Consider the following 8,844-nt stretch of genomic DNA (forward strand, 5'->3'; position numbering starts at 1 on the left):
TACACTTAGAAAAATCATTTTCCAAAACAATATAAACAACATCACTCAAACATTTTTCATAATAAACCTTGGGGTCAAAACCCCATTGAATTTTCCTTTTATTTTCTTAATCAAACTTCAATGAAAAATAATCAAACTTTGACTTCTTTTGCAAAATGACTAATCCAACCTCACAATTTCATAAGTCTCATGCCCTTTGAGGCCTCTCTCTCTCATTCTTCAAAATCAATTTTCAAACTCAAAATCAACCAACAAAAACGAAAACATTTTTTGGAAGAGAACTACGGTGGATTTGATCCCTTAAACGGGTACGTAGGCAAGGTACAAAATTCCTTCAATTCAAATAAAATAAAAATTCAAACACTTTCTTCTCCCTCCAATTCTTCACATAGAAACTCTTAGGTTTAAATAAATACTTTCAAAATAGCATTTAAAAATAAAGCGCGCGCGTAGAAATTAAAGACGGTTCCTATAGGATACTATAGTCGTTATGGGTGCCTAACACCTTCCCGTAGCGAAAACAACTCCCGGACCTCGATTCTCAAGTGTTTTGCTTACTTTTTCCCTTCCCAAGAAAAAATAAGATATCACCGGTTTAAAAGGTTCAAACGTAATCAATGTTTGACACCCGAAAACCAAGATAAAACACATGATCCTGACATATAAGTGTAACTTGTTTGAGCTCCAATCTTAAGCTCAACAATTTTCGCTGTAACAAATATATTAAGAAAAACTTATCAGATATTCAAAGTAGTCTACTAAGCTAAGATGCAAAAACATGGTAACAAAAGTAAATATATAAATATCAAGCACACCTGTAAGAAATCCTATGACAGGTATACGTTCCAAAACTTTCTCCGTGCTTTCGAGTTTTCGCCTGAAAAATTAGGCAGGCTTTCAGTATTATTTCTTTTCCTACTTAGAAGTCGCATATTGCAAAATGTGAGGTTTAGAAAAAGTGAAAGGAAGCATTAAAGATGTGAGAGCAGAATGTGAAATATTTTTCCTATGAGCATATTAATGAGATGAAATATGAGCATATTAATTACTTTCAGTGAAAAATCCAACGTATAAATAAGGTGTTGCGGCCTATGGCAGATGTGTGGTGGATATAGCAGGCATTGCAGATGCAGCCTACGGAAGAGATGGCACAAAATCCGCCATGTCATAATGCTATAGCGTTACATGGCAACAATTCAACAACACTGAAACTTAAAAAACCACAGCCATAATCTCTGAAATTATCACTAGTGCAAACCAAAACAATTCATTTCAGACAGTGTTGTTAAATAGCGGCTGTGGTGGCGTGATAGCTGTAATAACATAGCAGAATTTGAACAAATCCCTATTATTTTGTGATAGGTTATTTAGTAGAAAGTGATGTCAAGTAGGGGCTAAAGTGGCACATTAGTTGTGTAGCATAACAGAAAGTAATTCGACGCCAGAAACTGTCTATAATAAAAACTCAGCCTTATCTTTCATAATAAATACCAGAAAACCAGAACTAATGTCATATATTCTAGAAATGTGTTCATCTATATCATGTATTTACACCAAAACTATAGTAAAAGACATTGCAAGAACTTTGTTTAACCAAGATTGATTCATCAGGATGTATAATGACTTGTGAAGCCTTATATAGCTCTAAAACAGCACTAACATTATGAAGGATATAAAGTTAGAAACACTAAAACCTCAAAATAAGCTCAACTGTATAAAAGTTTAGAGTAAAACTTATCAACTCAACAATATAGCAGACAACTTAAGCATTATTACCTATTATATATTTAGAGAAGTTAGAGCCACCAAAAGTATCCTCTATGACCTGTACATAATCTAAAGAGTATCAAAATTATTGTTTCAGCTGTCAAATGTAGAAAGGAGGAAATTAGTTGCACTGCAGAAGGCAAGGAAAACATAGAAAAGATCTTCCCCAACCAAAACTAAATAAACCTTTGAAGAATACCATATATAATGAAAGACAATCAATGATAGATTTTGTTTCAAAGCAAATTTCAAGTCACACCAAAGAGAAGAGTGAATCAACCAAATTTTAACTCACAAGATTTCTCGACGATGGTTCCTAAAGCAGAACATAGTTAGCATTTATTGTAATCAACCAAATTTTCTGAAATATAAGTTTTGATCCAAAATTCTAACCTTCATTGCCTGCATCAATATTTTCAAGTGCATGAATTTGCTTTGATTCTTCGCTATGCTTCACCTTCATCTTTTTATCTTTCTTATTGTTAAGATTTTTTTTCTTTCTATAGCCACAAAATGGAATAATAGCAAAACGGCTGCTTGGATAATCCTCAAATTTACGACGATATCAGCTATGAACAAAAAGAAATGTGAAAAAAGCAAGTCGAAATCAAATAGTAATAATTTGTTCAAAACATGAAAACCATGCTAAACCTGGTGAAGAAATATTACCACAAAAGCAAAAAGTAGCCAGATTGTTAGATTTGATCCACCAGTAGCAACCACAAAACTGGCGTATATAACCTTCAACAATATCAAATATAGACTTAGCTAGATGAATCATTGCAGTATAAGCAATAGAAAAGTATAAATTATAGAGACAGAACGAAAGGGAGTTACAATTTCAGAGATAGTGTGGAGAGGAACATAAGATAGACACACAGACTCCGATTAAGGCCGTGACCTTGAGCTTGAAAACTGCAAAATCAAAATAGTTGTTGATGAAAGTGAACCACCAAGTTGATGTGTAAGGAAGAAAAATGAATCAAAAATTAAAATATGCGCAAGAAGCACCATAGTTCAACCCATATCCATTGGATAGGATTTATTAATGTTACACTTTCTAATGATTTATAGAAAGTAAATGATTTACGCAATATACTATAGTTATTGGTGATATGTTGTCTAGAAGTAAAGAGGGTAGTCCAACTGGCAGGACTCTTGTACAAATTGGTCGCTTTTTACTTATGGATTTGCAAGTGAAGTGCATCATCTTATCAAGAGAAGGTGTAGAGAAATTTTATTTATACTTCCTATCTGACATGACACCCTAATACATTTATATACCAAGTGGCCACATCAACAGTTTAATGTGACAATTATTCCCCATGGTCTCATGAAGAACTTCAACATGTCACATTCACACTTTTATATAAATTAACATATTAACATTGTGATGACTTTGTATTTGGATTTTTTTTCTTCATATTAGCCTCTTGCATTGTTAGTTTTAACAATTAAGAGGCTAGAAAAAAGTCAAAAATCTGAGTTCAAAACTAATATCAATAACTGTTATGAATTTTTTGGAGAACTAAAGAGATTTCTTACTCAAATATAATATATTAGTGAAATGTATTGAACCAAAATCAACTTCTGTTTGCTTTATATTACCAAAAATAGTTTTCACATGGTTTTGAGAACTTTTAATTCTCACCAGGATGCAAATTGAGCAACATGATTCATTGTATAATTTCATCATTTTGTTGGAGCTGAATTGCTGCCATGGAAGGTTCATAATACAACTTTGTGGCATCCCCTTAACTCCCAAGTTGTCATAAATATTTGAAAGCACTCCTCCATAAGTTGTTTCTAGTGAATTTATCTGAAAACACATGTTACACAAAATCTAAACTAAAATTTTGATTCTAATGAATTAATTTCACATTTCGTAAGCTTTTTATTTATTAATACTTACATAAAACAAATAATCTTGTGCAACAGTTGGACATATTCATTCCATAAACACTCTCCCATTTAGTAAACTTCTCAACAATGCAACCTGCAATTCCACACCAAAATTGATAGGTGAGACAAACACCGTCTCAATTGGATTAATATAAGGGCAAATAATACAAATAAAATATTTCTAAATGATTGAATGTAATCACATGTGTCAGTGTCAAAGCAATATATACATTCAATCAAAAGTGTCAAAGCTACGTAAATAATCAGTGGTGAGATAATTGTCAGCCAGAATTGTAACCTTGGAAAATGGCTCAGCCACAGAAGCAAAACTCGTCAGTTTTATGGCTGCAATGGCTCCTGCAATTGCTCATTTTCCAGCTCCATCAAGAAAACCAGTTTCTGTGGTCTGGCCTTTGATAGCTCTTGCTATTGTTCCTATTATTGACCCTCCTAAGGTTCATAACAAACAATTTTCAACGACTTTATAAAACATGCATAAATAATGAGATGTATAATATTCTGTATAGCAATAACAAAATGTAACATACCTAGTGCTAAAATGCAGGTGAATGCAGCAAAAAGAAATCTATCCACGGCATTCATGAATTTTTCAAATGCAGAACAACTAAAAAGGACTTCTTGACACTTTGTTATTGCTTCTATTGTTCTAGAAAACCATTTTCTCATAGTTAGTGAAGTGATGGTAATAGGCATTTGAAACAGAAATGAAACTTGTTTGTCACAATGTTAAAACCAAAAAACTAAACATGCACTGAGATTGCAGATCATGTCAATTCAAAAATTGTTATGACATTATGGGTTCAAGACACAATATATCTATCTAACCAATTAAAGTCCAACAAAGGATGAAAAACATAGCAAAATAACTATGACTAAAACTTGGCAACTATAAGGGAGGACAATGTTTGGTTTTGTTTTAGTGTCTCACCTGATATTTGGTTGAATGGGTGGGAAAGAAATAGCCGAGAATAAACTGCAGAAAAAGAGAGATGTTAGTGTGAGAACATAGATGAGAATGCGACAAAAAGTTGAGAAAAAGTTTCTTAAGGACCTCTACCGCAACAAAACCTGCCAACTGTACAGGGAGTTTTAAAATGATAACCTGGCCATGATGAGCTATGGAAACTGTACAGGGTTCCTGAAACCAAGGTTCTCCATCAATTTCAATAGGAAACTTAGCAAAAGCAAACAATTGTATCTTAATCACTTAGAGCTCGAGAAAGCCCAACCTATATTGACAAAGCAACAGACAGAGGATTTGAGCATCCAGAATTTCATAATTTGAACTCCATAAAACTTAATCTAGACAAAGATATTCTGTCTCATGTCATAGTCAAGACTCAAGCATGCCATTTTAAAATTGAAGAGAGCTTAAATACTGGAAATATGAAATAAGGTAGAAGTAACAGACGACAGGCTAGATTACAACTGAGATGTATGAGATTCTGGATCCGTACATAACATGATTAAATTAAAATAAAAAGCGTTCAAGCTCTATAAAATTACTCATTTTTACATCATTGCATCAGGATCCAGTTCTCATAAAAAAGAGAGCTCATCAAACCCCGTTTCTACATATATCATATATCTCCATTCATGTCGCTCACGTGCATTGAGATCAAAGCCATAAAATAGGTGAAAGGGCACAAAGATGAATTAACTTACAGGAATGGAGAATTTTGTCGAAGCAAAAGAGAAATTTGTAGGTTCATCGATATTTCTCAAAAAGGGCCACCTTTGGATGTCTCTCATATCAAAGGGGCAATCAGATCCATCGCCATTCATTCCCTCCAAAAAGAAATTCATTCCCACCTTTTTTTGAAACAATTTCTTCTAGCAACGATGATAAAAATCTACAAATCACATAAAAACAATCACATTACATAACATATCGACTACCATCTTTTGCAAGGAACCAATGTTACATTAAACAATAATATACAACGAAATATAAGATTAAGATAAATAAGGCACCTAAAATTGAACGAAATTGAAAAACAACATATTTAGCATCAACAAAACTACTATAAAGGTAGTAAAAACTTCAAGAGGAAGAGATTGAGTTCACTATCAAACATAATGTGTCGATTCTCTCAGATTAAATTAATAGTTAGAACTTCAAAATTCAACCCATAATTTCAGTTTTGAGAAGTCCCTCTCTGTCTCATTAATCATACATTAGAACTATATATAACCTATAATATATTTTCTTTCCCTTATAGTTCCAACCTTATAACATGTACTGCAATATAATGTAGCAGCTTTCAATGACATTTAAGAATAAAAGTATGCACCTTTAGATGATTTACAATCTATGAGTTTAGCAGCCACACCAGGTAGTTTTTTCCAGCTTCTGTCCAACCCACTAACCTGTCATATTCATATTAAGCAAAATAAATCACAAACAACTATACACTCAACAAATCCAAAGTAACTTCCTAACCTTTGCATCACCGATGATCAATTCCATGTGTTGGTTCCCATTGCTGGCAGTAACAATCCATGAATCAAGAACCCTAAACCCAATTTTCCACACATGCAACCTCAATTAACCAAAAAGGGAATGAAGAAAACAACAATCCTCTCAATTGATCAAAAATTAATCAATCAAACAGGCCAATAGAAGAAGCAGAGAAAAAAAACAAAAACAAACACCATAAAAGAGCAAAATATACCAATAATCTAAACATGCAAGCAGATGAAGGATAAAAAACCAACCTTTGATGAGAAAACGCGACCCCTTGCTCTTCACTGTTTCCTTTCTCCCCGTCAATTTCGTCGTTCTGTTACGCTCTCTCCGACCTCCCCCGTCGCTTTCCCTTTCTCTTACTCTTCCTCACCGGCGCCGCAGTTTTTCACCGTCACTTTCCCTTTCTCTTACGCAGCTTTTCGCCGTTCCCCCTTCTTCCATTCCCGTTTCTCTCTCCCTTTTCTTTTCTTTTGTTTTTTTTTTCTTCTCACATATATATAGGGAAGGGAAGCTCCAATTTTTAATTTACCAAAATGCCCCCCTCAAGGGCAAAATGGTAAAACGCACGGACTATTATTTTCTTATTTAGTTTAGATTATGCTAAACTTTCAAGTCTAAATTTATATTTAGATGAGTCGTTAGTTTCGCAAGATTACAATCACACCATAATCTTACTGGACCTCTAAAATATGATTTTTGGCCAAAATTTTGATGGTTGTGAAGTTGACAATCTCGTCACTTCAACTCTACTTAGGGCCTGTTTGGTTTGGCTTCTGAGAAGCAATTCTAGCCCAAAATCAATTCTCTACAGTGCCAAAAGCAATTCTAGCCAAAAACAACGTGTTTGGTTCAGCTTTTCAGAATTGCTTTTGTCCTCCAAAAGCAATTCTCCATGAAGCTACAAATCCTAGCTTCTAGCTTTTCTAGAATCAATTCTCCTTGAACAACGTGTATAGGTTTGTATATTTTATTATTACAACACGTTATTTTACTTTATTGCCCTTTATCAATTCTCATTCTTTATCAATTCTCCTTTAGCTATGTCTATTTTAGTAATTATACATTCAAAAGCAATTCTACATAATTGCATCCAAACATAAATCATTTTGTTTAATCAATTCTACATAATTGTATCCAAACATAAATCAATTCTCTCAGAATCAATTCTGTCTGAATCAATTCTATCAGAATCAATTATATTCAAAGCTGAACCAAACGGGCACTTAGCAGTTAGGAGATTTGTTAAACAAAAATGAAATTATGCGATTTAAACTAAGAAAAACACAAGTTAATAAAAAAGAACAAAGTTATGTATTACCAAACCACTTAATTTTGAAAATCTAAATGAAAATGAAGAAAAGAAATTGTAAAAAGGTTATAATTGCTTTTTAATTACAAATTTTTGGTATGCAAAAGTATCACATTTAAACTTTCAAGTATGTTGGTACAAAAAGTATGATAATTTTTCTTTTCCCTCAAAAAAAAAAAGTATGTTGGTACAATAACAAAAGTATGATAATGGAGTTTCAAAAAATTAAGACTTACTCCATTATCATATTTTTGTTATTGTACCAACATACTTGAAAGTTTAACGGTGATACTTTTCGCCATTCGTTTAATAAGTCTTATGGATTAGTCTATGTTTAAGATGCGTCTTAAAACTTTTGGTCCTTTAAAATAAAAATAAAAAAATTGGTCCTTTCTAACAAGTACTTATTGTATATCACTTTACAATATCAATGCAACATTTTATTTGCTAATAATCAATGTAACATATCAGTTTCTTTCTTTCTTCTTCTTAAAAAAAACATATTTGTTCTTTTTACTATCATACCATATACAATTTATTATTCTCCATTCTTCCAATTATTTTCATAAAATTATATGGCGAGAGGGAATGTTCGCCTGAATCGCATGAAATAGTTGCTTCTTTTTTGTCAGGTAGTCTAATGACTTGATTCACACATTTTAAATGTGGAGAAGTTGAGAATTCAAAGTTTGAACCACAATTGCAAATAAGATCCTTGATAACTATCAACTGAGCCACACTTACGGTATATACACGAAGCGGTTGCTTTAGTCATGTCCGATATGTCAGCTTGTCTATATGTGTCTTAGTCTTACATTCCTTTGATGCACATGCCCTACTTTATGGAGTTTTTTTTCTTAAATAAAAATTAAGTGGTAAACTAAAATAAATAAAATAGTTAGATGTATTTTTGTACTAAAATAATTATATATTAATATTATATCCTCTCCTTATGATTTTCTTTAAATAAATAATAATAATTCATTTGGTCTTTTTATAAAAATGGATAAACAACCATTTTTTGTAACTATAGTCCGTGATTTTATTAAAATTATAAATATGTTTCAAGTATCTCTTTTTTCTTCAATCGTTTTTAGATGAGTCGTTTGTTTGGCAAGATTATGGACCTATAAAATATGATTTTTTGCCAATCTCGTCACTTCAACTCTAATGCGGCTGATATTAGCGTTAATTAACATGGCGTTATGTATTTACCAAACCACTTAATTTTGAAAATCTAAATGAAAATGAAGAAAAGAAAGTGTAAAAAGGTTAAAATTGCTTTTTTTTTTTTTTTTTTTTTTTACAAATTTTAGGTATGCAAAAGTATCACCGTTAAAATTTCAAGTATGTTGGTACAATAACAAAAATATGA

General features: G+C 32.2%; 1 long non-coding RNA gene and 1 pseudogene across 2 annotated transcripts; both read right to left on the reverse strand.

The window, feature by feature from the left end:
* Positions 1-648: 648 nt before the first annotated feature.
* LOC146950354 (uncharacterized) lies at positions 649-2,141 on the reverse strand. The gene is made up of 3 exons (XR_015027508.1): positions 1,777-2,141; positions 816-877; positions 649-709 (listed from the first exon to the last, which is right to left on the reverse strand). It is a non-coding gene; the product is annotated as an uncharacterized LOC146950354 (long non-coding RNA).
* A 463-nt stretch (positions 2,142-2,604) lies between these two features.
* On the reverse strand, positions 2,605-6,750 carry LOC146950355 (NEP1-interacting protein 1-like; annotated as a pseudogene). The gene is made up of 11 exons (XR_015027507.1): positions 6,409-6,750; positions 6,134-6,206; positions 5,985-6,060; positions 5,356-5,543; positions 4,793-4,919; positions 4,619-4,663; positions 4,218-4,336; positions 3,968-4,119; positions 3,680-3,763; positions 3,419-3,586; positions 2,605-2,682 (listed from the first exon to the last, which is right to left on the reverse strand). The product of XR_015027507.1 is annotated as an NEP1-interacting protein 1-like (transcript).
* Positions 6,751-8,844: the final 2,094 nt, after the last annotated feature.

The sequence above is a fragment of the Medicago sativa genome, chromosome 2 (genome assembly GCF_051527215.1).
Source record: "Medicago sativa cultivar Bolivia chromosome 2, Bolivia_mono, whole genome shotgun sequence".
In the NCBI taxonomy this organism is placed as follows: Eukaryota; Viridiplantae; Streptophyta; class Magnoliopsida; order Fabales; family Fabaceae; genus Medicago; species Medicago sativa.